Source organism: Heptranchias perlo, unplaced genomic scaffold (assembly GCF_035084215.1).
Source record: "Heptranchias perlo isolate sHepPer1 unplaced genomic scaffold, sHepPer1.hap1 HAP1_SCAFFOLD_147, whole genome shotgun sequence".
NCBI lineage: Eukaryota > Metazoa > Chordata > Chondrichthyes > Hexanchiformes > Hexanchidae > Heptranchias > Heptranchias perlo.
Window position 1 is genome coordinate 2,026 of NW_027138722.1, and position 15,722 is coordinate 17,747.

The 15,722-nt window shown below is 40.2% G+C and overlaps 1 long non-coding RNA gene across 2 annotated transcripts; it reads left to right on the forward strand.

Moving 5' to 3' along the window:
• The first annotated feature begins 6,442 nt into the window (after positions 1 to 6,442).
• Positions 6,443 to 12,667, forward strand: LOC137309076 (uncharacterized). Of its 2 annotated transcripts, none has more exons than XR_010959749.1 (3): positions 6,443 to 6,575; positions 11,405 to 11,571; positions 12,600 to 12,667. It is a non-coding gene; the product is annotated as an uncharacterized lncRNA (long non-coding RNA). The 2 variants fall into 2 exon arrangements; XR_010959748.1 differs by lacking the exon at positions 6,443 to 6,575 and adding an exon at positions 7,925 to 8,068.
• Positions 12,668 to 15,722: the final 3,055 nt, after the last annotated feature.

Sequence of the window (15,722 nt, forward strand, 5' to 3'; positions counted from 1 at the left end):
TCATATAGAATCTTAGAATCATAGAAATTTACAACACAGAAGGATACCATTTGGCCCATCGTGCCTGCGCCGTCTGAAAATGAGCCATCCAGACTAATCCCACCATCCAGCACTTGGTCCATAGCCTTGTGGCTTACGGAACTTCAATTGCATATCCAAGCACTTTATAAATGCGATGAGAGTTTCTGCCTCTACCACACTTACAGGCAGTGAATCCCAAACCCCTACCACCCACTGGGTGAAAAAAAATTCTACTCAGCTCCCTTCTAATCCATCTATCAATTACTTTAAATTTATTCCCCCTGGTTATTGACCCCTCCTCGAAGGGAAATAGGTCCTCCCTATCCGCTCTATCTCGTCCCCTCATAATTTTATATCTCTCAATTAATCTCCCCTCAGCCTCCTCTGTTCCAATGAAACATCCCCAGCCTATCCAATCTTTCCTCAATGCAAAAATTCCCCAGTCCTGGCAACATCCTCGTAAATCACCTCTGTACTCTCTCTAGTGCATTCACATCTTTCCTGTAATGTGGTGACCAGAACTGTACGCAGTACTCAAGCTGTGGCCTAACTAGTGTTTCATAAAGTTCAAGCATAACCTCACTGCTCTTATATTCTATGCATCGGCTATATCCCATATGCCTTCTTAACGACATTCTCCACCTGTCCTGCTTCCTTCAGGGATCTGTGCACATGCACTCCAAGGTCCCTCTGTTCCTCTATACCTCTCAGTATCCTCCCATTTATTGTGTATTCCCTTGCCTTGTTTGCTCTCCCCAAATGCATTTCCTCACAATTATCTGGGATTGAATTCCATTTGCCACTTTTCTGCCCACCTGACCAGTCCATTGATATCTTCCTGCAGTCCACAGCTTTCCTCCTCACTATCAACCACACGGACAATTTTTGTATCCCCTGCCAACTTCTTAATCATGCCCCCTAGATTTCAGTCTAAATCATTACTATATACCGCAAAAAGCAAGGGACCCAGTACTGAGCCCTGCGGAACCCAACTGGAAACAGCCTTCCAGTCACAAATACATCCATCGACCATTACCCTTTTCTTCCTGCCAATGAGCAGTTTTGGATCCAACTTGCCTCTTTCCCTTGGTTCCCCTGGCCTTTTACTTTTCTGACCAGTCTGCCAAAATCCATGTAGATTACAATCAAACGCGCTACCCTCATCGACCCTCCTTGATACCTCCTCAAAAAATTCAATCAAGTTAGTCAGACACGACCTTCACTCAACAAATCCATATATCATAGAATCATATGTCAGGGAATGATAGATCGTGGAATCCTAAATCATAGAATCACATATCATAGAATAATTTATCACAAAATCACAGATCATAGAATCATAAATTATAGAATCATGTATCATAGAACCACATACCATACGGTCACATATCATAGAAAGATAGAATCTTACAGCACATGCGTAGACCATTTGGCCCATCGTACCTGTGCCAGCTCTTTGAAAGAAAGAAAGACTTGCATTTGTATAAAAGCAGAATATGCTGGAAATACTCAGTAAGTCAGGCAGCATTTGTCGAGAAAGAAAGATTGTTAACTTTTCACGTCGATGACCCTTCGTCAGAACTGGAAGAAATTGAAGATGAAACAGATTTTGAACAGGGAAAGACGGGGGTCGGGGGTGGGGTGGGGGAGGGGAGGAAAGAACGAAAGGGAAGGACTGTGATAGAGTGGAGGGCAGAAGTGATTAAATGACAAGAACGATGATGGTGCAAGGTAAGGAGGGTGGTAATGGGACAAGTAAAGAAACAAAAGTTGCATCTGGAGGAGCTGTAAATGGCAATAACAGAACCACAATCAGCACCTGCTCATCGGAAAAATAGGAGCACTGGTGGTGACCTGAAGTTTATGAGATCAGCAAAAAAAGACCAAGAGATTGATTGAGAGGAAAACCAGAGGACGAGAGTAAAGGTGGAAGGAAGATAAAAGCGGACTGGAAAAGCTTCTACAAGTATGTAAAAAGAAAAAGATTAGTGAAGACAAGTGTGGGTCGGTGAGGGTGAGAAAGGGGAGAATTTCTAATGGGGAACAAGGACTGACTGGGTTTCACTGGGCAGCTGTCTGTGTCCCACCTGATGGGGAGCGTTGATCATCACACTGAGAAATGTTCAATCCCAGAGCAAACCGATGGTGTATTGGTGTAAAGGGGCATCCTCGCTCACACTCACTGATATACAGGGGCATCCTCGTCACACTCACCGATACACAGGGGCATCCTCGCTCACACTCACCGATATACAGGGGCATCCTCGCTCACACTCATCGATATACAGGGGCATCCTCGCTCACACTCACTGATATACAGGGGCATCCTCGCTCACACTCACCGATATACAGGGGCATCCTCGCTCACACTCATCGATATACAGGGGCATCCTCGCTCACACTCACTGATATACAGGGGCATCCTCGCTCACACTCACCGATATACAGGGGCATCCTCGCTCACACTCATCGATATACAGGGGCATGCTCGCTCACACTCACTGATATACAGGGGCATCCTCGCTCACACACTCACTGATATACAGATGCAGCCTCGCTCATACTCATTCACTGATATACACAGGCATCCTCGCTCACACACTCACTGATATACAGGGGCATCCTCGCTCACACGCTCACTCACTAATATACAGGGGCTACTCGCTCACGCAATCACTCACTGATATACACAGGTATCCTCGCTCACACTCACTCACTGATATACACAGGTATCCTCGCTCACACTCACTCACTGATATACACAGGCATCCTCGATCACGCACTCACTGATGTACACAGGCATCCTCGCTCACACTCACCCACTGATATACACAGGCATCCTCGCTCACATACTCACTGATAGACAGATGCATCCTCGCTCACACTCACTCACTGATATACACAGGCATCCTCGCTCACATTCACTCACTGATATACAGGGGCATCCTCGCTCACACACTCACTCACTGATATACAGAGGCAACCTCGCTCTCTCTATCACACTCACTCAGAGAGAGTCACTCACTGATATATAGAGGCATCCTATCTCTCACACACTCATTGAGAGTCACTCACTGATAAACAGAGCCATCCTTTCTCTCTCACACACACATTCAAAGTCACACTCATATACAGAGGCACCCTCTCTCACATACTCACTCACTGATACACAGATTCATCCTCTCTCAGACACACACGCACACACACACACACACACACACACAAACATAAACTCATTCAGAGTCACTCACCTGTATACAGAGGCATCCTCTCACTCTCAAACCTTCACTCAGAGTCACTCACTGATATACTGATATACAGAGGCATCTTTCTCTCACACACTCATTGAAAGTCACTCACTAATATATAGAGGCATCCTCTCTCTCTCACACTCACTCAGAGTCACTCACTGATATACAGGGGCATCTGCTGTCTCACACACCTACTCCGAGTCACTCAGTGATACACAGAGGCATCCTCTCTCACACACACATACAGAGTCACTCACTGATATACAGAGGCATCCTCTCGCGCACACACATTCAGAATCACTCACTGATATTCAGAGGCATCCTCTCTCAAACACACATTCAGAGTCACTCACTGATGTACAGAGGCATCCTCTCTCTCTCTCTCACATTCACTCAGAGTCACTCACTGATATACAGTGGCAGCCTCTCCCTCTCACACACTCACTCAGAGTCACTCACTGAAATACAGAGGCATCCTCTCTCGAACACACTCATTTAGCGTCACTCACTGATATACAGAGGCATTCTCTCTCATCCAGACCGTGTGGGAAGTGTTTGGGACTGGGGGAGGGAGGGAGGGGGATCAGGATCAGACCGTGCGAGGAGTGAGCGGGACTGGGGGAGGGAGGGAGGGGGATCAAGATCAGACCATGCGAGGAGTGAGCGGGGCTGGGGGAGGGAGGGAGGTGGATCAGGATCAGACCATGCGGGGAATGAGCGGGACTGGGGGCCGCTCGAAGTGTGGGTGCGGGATCAGGATCCAGAGGCAAATGTGATCCTAAAACCAGTGGCAGGATATGGAGAAGGAATTGCCTCAAATTGGGGCAGGAGAATGAAACGATCACATATTATGGTCGGGGCGGTAAAGAGACATGGAATGTGGGAACAGAGTTCCTCAAACAGTGTGTTACATTTAACATTAGGTCGGAAAGTGTAGATTAGATTCTCCTTCACACCGTCAATATTGGTCTCATTTTCTGCCCTGCCATCATTAGATCTCCCGGTGAATGACCGAGTGATTGAGAAAAGTCCACAGCTCGAAATAAACAGGGATTGTAGACTGAAAAACAACAGAAAGTGAATCGGCAACCAGAGAGAACCCTTCCGATTCAAAAAGCTTCCATAGATCGACTGGGGAGAAAGGTAAGAGAAAGTCTCATTTCCTCAGATAAACACTGGTCCTGTAGACAGTCCACAAAGATTACAAGGTAAGGGGGGAAATGTTGAGAATGAGACTGGGAGAGTCTGATCACCAAGTACAATTATCCAGCATGAGGCCGTGCAATGAAACGTGAAGTGCGATCAGTGTCTGTCTCAAAACACACAGTCACAAATGAATCTTGTGTGTGTTTTAGATGAAAGGGGTTTGATCTAAGAGGTGACTCCAGTCTGAGGCAGAGCCTAGCAGATATACAGTGTCTGCCCTCCCCCAGCACCAACTCGGAAATAACTCACCTTTATGGCCCCCATAATATCGATATTATACTGTGTGTTCATGTAGTACCAGACAGTATTACGGAATTCAAATATATTTCATATTCATCAAAATCAATCATCTTACAATTCTGAAGTGGATACTGGGTTTCACTTAATGTTATTTCCCATCAGCAAATCTGTTTCTGGATTTCACATTTGCAGTGGAATTAAATTATAATATAAATATGAGCTGGTGATAAAATGATATGTAAATCGTATTCTAATATTGATTTGTAAAATTTATTCCAATTGATTATTTTGTGTTTTGCAACAGAATAATGTTCTGGGTGATCACATGATCCGGCTCCCGGCCTCGGACGAGGGTTCTTTTTGTTAAATTTAGAGTGATGTTTGTCCCGGTACAATCTACATTCATTTCCGTTCTCTTTCAACACAATCACCTGATTATTATGGGGATCTGCTTTTAGCAGAAAATATAAACACCATCTTTCAGCCCTTTAAACACTAGCTGGAGTTTGCAGAAATGTCGATTATCCAAATTTTGTAACTTTCCAGATGTACAAAGAATGTGACGATCAGATGTTTCGCCATCAAATTCAGCATTGTGGCAGTAATTTAAATGGTCACTGTTAACAGTTACAGGTTTAGATGGTTTAAGACAATGAGATTTTCAGAGCAGACGGGGTCTGTTTTTAACAATGTGACTGTTTTAATCAATGTCCTTCTGTAGATGCGGTGCTGCTTAATGTTCTGTCGAGGTCGAACTGATGGTGAATTCAGTAAATTCCCAGTATCAGGTCTTGTGGTGTAAAAAATCCGTTCCTGGAATCGCAGCCTCATGGTTAGAAAAAGTGTCTGAATGTTCAGGGTTAATCTTTGTCTTAACTAAACTCCAAACACGTGATGGTGGTTCTTGTTATTTCCGTTTCGGTTATTTTCGTTGAGTGATTTCCTGTATTGCCAGGGAAATATTCTGTCAGATCACAGTACAAGAGGCGTTGGTTCCATTTTATATCCGAAAGACCATGAAACATTCAGCGTAATCTCCTATCGATATATTCAGACCATGAAACATTCAATGTAAACTCCTATCGATATATTCAGACCATGAAACAATCAATGTAAACTCCTATCAGTGTATTCAGACCATGAAACATTCAGTGTAAACTCCTATCGATATATTCAGACCATGAAACATTCAGTGTAAACTCCTATCAATGTATTCAGACCATGAAACATTCATTATAAACTCCTATCTAAATATTCAGACCTTGAAACATTCAGTGTAAATTCGGATCGATATTTTAAGATAATGAAACTTTCAGTGTACACTAATATCTACATATTCAGATCATGAAACATTCAGTGTAAACTCCTGTCTATATATTCAGACCATGAAACAATCATTGAAAACTCCTATCGATACATTGTTTGTGTAACTGTTGCCACAGCTGCTTAAAATATTCAATAAACTTTTTAAGTGTTGCGGTAACTATTTCAGAAATCTTATATCAGTAGATTTAAATTCATAATTCCTCATAACTTTAATTTAGTTAAATATTACGCAGTAAGGATTATTTATTAACACATAGACATTTCACCAAGTATTTCAAACTGAAATGTATGGCCTGATTTGTTACTGTTCTCTAGATATTGCATTTCTAAACTTCCAATTTAAGTTAAACGAGACTCAAAACTAATGTTCTGTTTTTACTGTTTATTATCTTAAAGGAAATTTTGGAAACCTGCAGAACAGTTTTGCACTGATCAGTAAAGAAGGTTTCTGTCGTTGAACTCTGAGTAACTTATTGAACTAAACTTCCCCATTTATAGAACATATCTTCTGACAACACGCAGAGAGGAAAGGTACCGTGTCCTTTCATGGGGTGCTTTTAAAATCGTTATATTTTTCCGTTAGAAGTTGCTTACATCTTGTAGAAACAATATAGATCTGAAGCCTGAAATATAGAGTTTGTAAAACGTGCAGTTTATTGGGAAGAAACGCTGCGGCAGTTCAGTGGGATTTTCTTTTCAAGCAAAAGTGTGTGTCCCTCGGTCATATCCATTGTGTCTGGAGTGTGGCCCTGGTAAATCATTCATCTCCAATTCGCCAGCAACTATTATTATTTTTAGTGATTTGATTTATCCTGAAACTAAGAGTGGGCAATATTTCATTACACATCCTACTTTAAATCATTTAATTACTTATCCTGATTTTCTCTAATCAGAGATATTTTATTATAGGCACGAGAATGAGTTGTAATCTATAGTTCAGTTGTGTACATCAATGGCCATTTTTAGCAAAATAGAAACAAGTTAATTGCTGAGAGCTTCTATTTTCTCTTGTTCTCTTAAATATGGTCAAAGTTCCCTCCACATTCCCACACTGAGGTGCAGTTCTTACAGTTAATACCAATTTGACGTTTAAATATTCTTCATAAAATGCCTCACTTGTAGTTACAAACGTTCCCAGCCCCCATATGCCAGAACTTTGGAATGTGCAACTAACTGGAGATACATCCAGCCTCTGAGTCAGGAACTGTCAATTCAAGACAGTAAGAAACCAAGTCCACAGCTGTTAACAGGACTTTAACTAATCGGAGTGTCCACACGAAACAGTAACACTCACAGCAGGGGAAATCTCTTCTTTCTGTGATAAATCAGTCCCATGTTATGTTATGTTATGTAAATATTCAGTGAAGTGAACTCACTGCAATAGTCACACTTCCCAGTCACGGTGCTGGGACAGAAAAGCTGCCTTCTGTGGGTAGCACCATGTCGCTGAGGCTATTGTCCCACCAACTCTCCCTGTTTGTCGATGATGTCTCTAAAATGCACTTGGAAACTGGGAGTCTGGCCCCTCGACGGAGTTCAGCCAGAAAATATAATGGAATGGCCACTGATTCACAAACAGCAAATATTATCCAAAAAAAGGGGCAGGAAATGGAGAAGGAATTGCCTCTAACTGGGGCTGGAGAATGAAACGATCACATATTGTGGTCGGGGTGGTAAAGAGACATGGAATGTGGAACAGAGTTCATCAAACAGTGTGTTCATTCAATCAAATATTTGTTATTCAATTGTATAAGTTTCAATTACTTTTGTTTTAAACAATCATTGGAGGAAAAGTGAAGATTACATTCTATTTCACACCGTCAATATTGATCTCATTTTCTCCTCTGCCATAATTAGATCGCCCGGTGAATGACGGAGTGATTGAGAAAAGTCCACAGCTGGAAGTAAACAGGGATTGTTGACTGAGGAACAACAGCAGGTGAATCAGCACAGGATTGTGCGAGCAGCAACCAGAGAGAACCCTTCCGATTCAAAGAGCTTCCATAGATCGACTGGGGAGAAAGGTAAGAGAAAGTCCCATTTCCTCAGATAAACACTGGTCCTGTGGACAGTCCACAAAGGTTACAAGGTAAGGGGGGAAATGGTGGGAATGAGACTGGGAGAGTCTGATCACCAAGTACAATTATCCAGCATGAGGCTGTCCAATGAAATGTGAAGTGCGATCAGTTTCTGTCTCAAAACACACAGTCACAAATGAATCTTGTGTGTATTTTAGAGTGAAGGGGTTTGATCTAAGAGGTGACTTCAGTCTGAGGCGGAGCCCAGCAGATATACAGTATATCCCCGCCCCCAGCACCAACTCGGAAATAACCCACCTTTACAGTCCCGATAATATCGATATTACACTGTATGTTAATGCAGTAGCAGACAATGTTACCGAATTCAAATATATTTGATATCCAACTATCAAAATCAGTCCTCTTACAATTTTGAACTGGATGGTGGGTTTTACTGAATGTTATTTCCCATCAGTAAATCTATTTCTGGATTTCCCAATTGCAGTTGAATTAAATGATTATCATTTAAATATAAACTAGTGATAAAATAATACGTAGATTGTATTCTAATATTGATTGTAACATTTTTCCATTTGATTATTTTGTGTGTTGTCAGAATAAATGTTCCGGGTGATCACCTGATCCAGCTCCCGGCCTCGGCCGAGGGTTCTTTTTATTAAACTGAGAGTGATGTTTGTCCCGATACAATCTAGATTCATTTCCGTGCGCTTTCAATACAATTACCTGATTATTATGGGGACCTGCTTTTAGCAGAAAATATCAACACCGACTTTCAGCCCTTTAAATACTAACTGGAGGTTCCAGAAATGTGGTTGATCCAAATTTTGTAACATTCCAGATGTACAAAGAATGTGACGGTCAGATGTTTTGCCATCGAAATCAGTATTGTGGCAGTAATTTAAATGGTCACTGTTAACAGTTACAGGTTTAGATGGTTTAAGGCAATGAGATTTACAGAGCAGACGGGGTCTGTTTTTAAAAATGTGACCATTTTATCGATGTCCTTCTGTAGATACGGTGCTGCTTAATGTTCTGAGGAGCTCGAACTGATGGTGAATTCAGTAAATCCCCAGTATCCGGTCTTGTGGTGCAAAAAATCCGTTGCTAGAATCGCAGCTTCATTGTTAGAAAAAGTGTCTGAAAGTTTAGGGTTAATTTTCATTTTAACTAAACTCCAAGCACGTGATGGTGGTTTTTGTTATTTCCGGTTGAGTTATTTTCGTTGAGTGATTTCCTCTATTGCCAGGGAAACAATCTGTCAGATCTCAGTACAACAGGCGTTGGTTCCAATTTATATCCGAAAGACCATGAAACATTCAGTTTAAACTCCTATCGATATATTCAGACCATGAAACATTCAGTGTAAACTCCTATCGATACATTCTGACCATGAAACAATCAATGTAAACTCCTATCAGTGTATTCAGACCATGAAACATTCAGTGTAAACTCCGATCGATATATTCAGGCCATGACACGTTCAGTGTAAACTCCTATCTATATATTCAGACCATGAAACATTCAGTGTAACCTCCAATCTATATATTTTTAGTGTAACATTGAGCACTGTTGCCTTTACTGCTTAAAATATTCAATAAACCTTTTAAGTGTTCTGTTAAATATTTCAGAAGTCTTATATCAGTAGATTTAAATTCATAATTCCTCATAACTTTAATTTAGGCAAATGTTACGCAGTAAGGATTTTTTATTAACACTTTGACATTTCACCAAGTATTTCAAACTGAAATGTATGGCCTGATTTGTTACTGTTCTCTAGATATTACATTTTTAAACTTCCAGTTTAAGCTGAACAATTCTCAAAACTAGTGTTCTGTTTTTTCTGTTTATGATCTGAAAGGAAAGTTTGGTAAACTGCAAAACAGTTTTGCACTGAACAGTAAAGAAGGTTTCTGTAGTTGAACTCTGAGTAACTTATTGAACTATACTGCCCAATTTATAGAACATACCTTCTGGCAACACGCAGATAGGGAAGGTACCGTGTCCTTTAATGGGGTGCTTTTAAAACCGTTACATTTTTCCGTTAGAAGTTGCTTACATCTTGTAGAAACAATATAGATCTGAAGCCTGAAATATAGAGTTTGTAAAACGTGCAGTTTATTGGGAAAAAACGCTGCGGCCGTTCAGTGGGATTTTCTTTTCCAGCTAAAGTGTGTGTCCCTCGGTCACATCCATTGTGTCTGGAGTGTGGCCCTGGTAAATCTTTCAACTGCAATTCGCCAGCAACTACTGATATTTTTAGTGATTTGATTTATCCTGAAACTAAGAGTGGGCAATATTTCATTGCACATTCTACTTTAAATCATTTAATTACTAATCCTGATTTTCTCTAATCAGAGATATTTTATTATAGGCATGAGAATGTGTTGTAATCTATAGTCCAGTTGTGTACTTCAATGGCCATTTTTAGCAAAATAGAAACAAGTTTATTGCTGAGAGCTTCAATTTTCTCTTGTTCTCTTAAATATGGTCAAAGTTCCCTCCACATTCCCAAACTAAGGAGCAGTTATGACAGTTAATACCTATTTGACGTTTAAATATTCTTCATAAAATGTCTCACTTGTAGTTACAAACTTTCCCAGCACCCATATGCCAGAACTTTGGAATTTGCAGCTAACTGGAGACACACCCAGCCTCTGAGTCAGGAACTGTCAATTCAAGACAGTAAGAAACCAAGTCCACAGCTGTTAACAGGACTTTAACTAATCGGAGTGTCCACACGAAACAGTAACACTCACAGCAGGGGAAATCTCTTATTTCTGTGATAAATCAGTCCCATGTTATGTTATGTTATGTAAATATTCAGTGAAGTGAACTCACTGCAATAGTCACACTTCCCAGTCACGGTGCTGGGACAGAAAAGCTGCCTTCTGTGGGTAGCACCATGTCGCTGAGGCTATTGTCCCACCAACTCTCCCTGTTTGTCGATGATGTCTCTAAAATGCACTTGGAAACTGGGAGTCTGGCCCCTCGACGGAGTTCAGCAAGAAAATATAAAAGAATGGCCACTGATTCACAAATAGCAAATGTGATCCTAAAAACAGGGGCAGGACATAGAGAAGGAATTGTCTCTAACTGGTGCTGGAGAATGAAACGATCACATATTGTGGTCGGGGTGGTAAGGAGATATGGAATGTGGGAACAGAGTTCCTCAAACAGTGTGTTTATTCAATCAAATAATTGTTGTTCAATTGTATAAGTTTCAATTACTTTTGTTGTAATTAATCATTAGTGGAAAAGTGTAGATTACATTCTCTTTCACACCCTCAAAATTGTTCTCATTTTCTGTCCTGCCATAATTAGATCGCCTGGTGAATGACGGAGTGATTGAGAAAAGCCCACAGATGGAAATAAACAGTGAGTGAAGACTGAGGAACAACCGGATGTGAACCCGCACAGGACTCTGAGAGTAGCAACCATAGAGAACCCTTCCGATTCAAAGAGCTTCCATAGATCGACTGGGGAGAAAGGTAAGAGAAAGTCCCATTTCCTCAGATAAACACTGGTCCTGTAGACAGTCCACAAAGGTTACAAGGTAAGGGGGGAAATGGTGAGAATGAGACTGGGAGAGTCTGATCACCGAGTACAATTATCCAGCATGAAGCCGTGCAATGAAATGTGAGGTGAGATCAGTTTCTGTCTCAAAACACACAGTTACAAATGAATCTTGTGTGTATTTTAGAGTGAAAGTGTTTGATCTAAGAGGTGACTCCAGTCTGAGGCAGAGCCCAGCATATATACAGTGTCTCCCGCCCCCAGCACCAACTCGGAAATAACCCACCTTTATAGTCCCGATAATATCGATATTACACTGTATGTTAATGCAGTACCAGACAATGTTACCGAATTCAAATATATTTCTTATCCAACTATCAAAATCAGTCCTCTTACAATTTTGAACCGGATGGTGGGTTTTACTTAATGTTATTTCCCATCAGTAAATCTATTTCTGGATTTCACAATTGCAGTTGAATTAAATGATTATCATTTAAATATAAACTGGTGATAAAATAATCCGTAAATTGTATTCTAATATTGATTTGTAAAATTTCTTCCATTTGATTATTTTGTGTGTTGTCAGAATAAATGTTCCGGGTGATCACCTGATCCAGCTCCCGGCCTCGGCCGAGGGTTCTTTTTATTAAACTGATAGCGATGTTTCTCCCGAGGCAATCTACATTAATTTCCGTGCGCTTTAAACACAATGACTTGATTATTATGGGGACCTGCTTTTAGCAGAAAATATAAACACCGACTTTCAGCACTTTAAACACTAACTGGAGGTTCCAGAAATGTGGTTGGTCCAAATTTTGTAACATTACAGATGTACAAAGAATGTGACGATCAGATGTTTCGCCATCGAATTCAGTATTGTGGCAGTGATTTATATGGTCACTGTTAATAGTTACAGGTTTAGATGGCTTAAGACAATCAGATTTACAGAGCAGAAGGGGTCTGTTTTTAACAATGTGACTATTTTATCGATGCCCTTCTGTAGATGCGGTGCTGCTTAATGTTCTGTGGAGCTCGAACTTATGGTGAATTCAATAAATCCCCAGTATCAGGTCTTGTGGTGTAAAAAATCCGTTACTGGAATCGCAGCTTCATGGTTGGAAAAAGTGTCTGAATGTTCAGGGTTAATCTTCACCTGAACTAAACACCAAACAGGTGATGGTGGTTTTCAAAATTTCCTTTTGAGTTATTTTCGTTGAGTGATTTCCTCGATTGCCAGGGTAACAATCTGTCAGATCTCAGTACAAGAGGCGTTGGTTCCAATTTTTATCCGAATGACCTTGAAACATTCAGTGTAAACTCCGATCGATATATTCAGACCATGAAACATTCAGTGTAAACTCCTATCGATATATTCAGACCATGAAACATTCAGTGCAAACTCCTGTCGAGATATTAAGACCACGAAACATTCAGTGTAAACTTCTATCCATATATTCAGACCATGAAACATTCAGTGTAAACTCCTATCGATATATTCAGACCATGAAACATTCAGTGTAAACTCCTCTCTATATATTCAGACCATGAAACATTCAGTGTAAACTCCTATCGATATATTCAGACCATGAAACATTCAGTGTAAACTCCTATCGATATATTCAGACCATGAAACATTCAGTTTAAACTCCTATCTATATATTCAGAACATTAAACATTCAGTGTAAACTCCTATCGATATATTCAGACCATGAAACATTCAGTGCAAACTCCTGTCGAGATATTAAGACCACGAAACATTCAGTGTAAACTTCTATCCATATATTCAGACCATGAAACATTCAGTGTAAACTCCTATCGATATATTCAGACCATGAAACATTCAGTGTAAACTCCTCTCTATATATTCAGACCATGAAACATTCAGTGTAAACTCCTATCGATATATTCAGACCATGAAACATTCAGTGTAAACTCCTATCGATATATTCAGACCATGAAACATTCAGTTTAAACTCCTATCTATATATTCAGAACATTAAACATTCAGTGTAAACTCCTATCTATATATTCAGACCATGAAACATTCAGTGTAAACTCCTATCGATATATTCAGACCATGAAACATTCAGTGTAAATTCCTATCGATATATTCAGACCATGAAACATTCAGTGTAAACTCCTATCTATATATTCAGACCATGAAACATTCAGTGTAAACTCCTATCGATATATTCAGACCATGAAACATTCAGTGTAAACTCCTATCGATATATTCAGACCATGAAACATTCAGTGTAAACTCCTATCGATATATTCAGACCATGAAACATTCAGTGTAAAATCCTACCTATATATTCAGACCATGAAACATTCAGTGTAATCTCCTATCGATATATTCAGACCATGAAACATTCAGTGTAAACTCCTCTCTATATATTCAGACCATGAAACATTCAGTGTAAACTCCTATCGATATATTCAGACCATGAAACATTCAGTGTAAACTCCTATCTATATATTCAGAACATTAAACATTCAGTGTAAACTCCGATCTATATATTCAGACCATGAAACATTCAGTGTAAACTCCTATCGATATATTCAGACCATGAAACATTCAGTGTAAATTCCTATCGATATATTCAGACCATGAAACATTCAGTGTAAACTCCTATCTATATATTCAGACCATGAAACATTCAGTGTAAACTCCTATCGATATATTCAGACCATGAAACATTCAGTGTAAACTCCTATCGATATATTCAGACCATGAAACATTCAGTGTAAACTCCTATCCATATATTCAGACCATGAAACATTCAGTGTAATATCCTACCTATATATTCAGACCATGAAACATTCAGTGTAAACTCCTATCGATATATTCAGACCATGAAACATTCAGTGTAAACTCCTATCGATATATTCAGACCATGAAACATTCAGTGTAAACTCCTATCTTTATATTCAGACCATGAAACATTCAGTGTAAACTCCTATCGATATATTCAGAACATGAAACATTCAGTGGAAACTCCTTTTGATATATTCAGACCATGAAACATTCATTGCAAACTCCTATCTATATATTCAGACCATGAAACATTCAGTGTAAACTCCTATCGATATATTCAGACCATGAAACATTTAGTGTAAACTCCTGTCGAGATATTCAGACCATGAAACATTCAGTGTAAACTCCTGTCCATATATTCAGGCCATGAAACATTCAGTGTAAGCTCCTTTCGATATATTCAGACCAGGAAACATTCAGTGCAAACTGCTATCAACATATTCAGACCATTAAACATTCAGTGTAAACTCCTATCGATATATTCAGGCCATGAAACATTCAGTGTAAACTCCTATCGATATATTCAGACCATGAAACATTCAGTGTAAACTCCTATCTATATCTTCATACCATGAAACATTCAGTGCAAACTGCTATCTACATATTCAGACCATGGAACATTCAATGTAAACACCTGTCTATATATTCAGACCATGAAAGGAGGACACCCAAATTTCTCTGAACACCAACATTCAATAGTTTCTCACCATTTAAAAATATTCTGTTGTTCTTTTCTTCCTGCCAAAGTGAATAACCTCACATTTCCCCACATTATACTCCATCTGCCACCTTCTTGCCCACTCACTGAACGTGTCCATATCACTTTGCAGACTCTTTGTTTCCTCCTCACAGCTTAATTTCGCACCACCTTTTATCGTTAGCAAACTTGGAGACATTACACTCGGTCCCTTCATCTAAGTCATATAAATCATAGAATGATTACAACACAGAGTGAGGCCATTCGGCCCGTCGAATCCACGCCGACTCTCTGCAAGAGCAATCCAGCTAGTCCCACTCCATTCCCCTATCCCTTGAGCCCTGCAACTTTTTTCCCTTCAAGTATTTATCCAATTCCACTTTGAAGGCCATGATTGAACCTGGGCGGGCCCAGAGAGAAGAGTGAGTGAGAGTGGATGGCGGGGGATATGAGTGATGATGAAGGGAGGGTGTGTCAATGACTGTGGTGGGAGGATGAAGTGAATGATGGTAGAGGGAATGGGATGTGTGAGTGAGGGTGGAGGGAGGGGTATGTGTGAGTGACGTTGAAGGTAGGTGTATGTGTGAGTGAGTGTGGAGAGAGGGGGATGT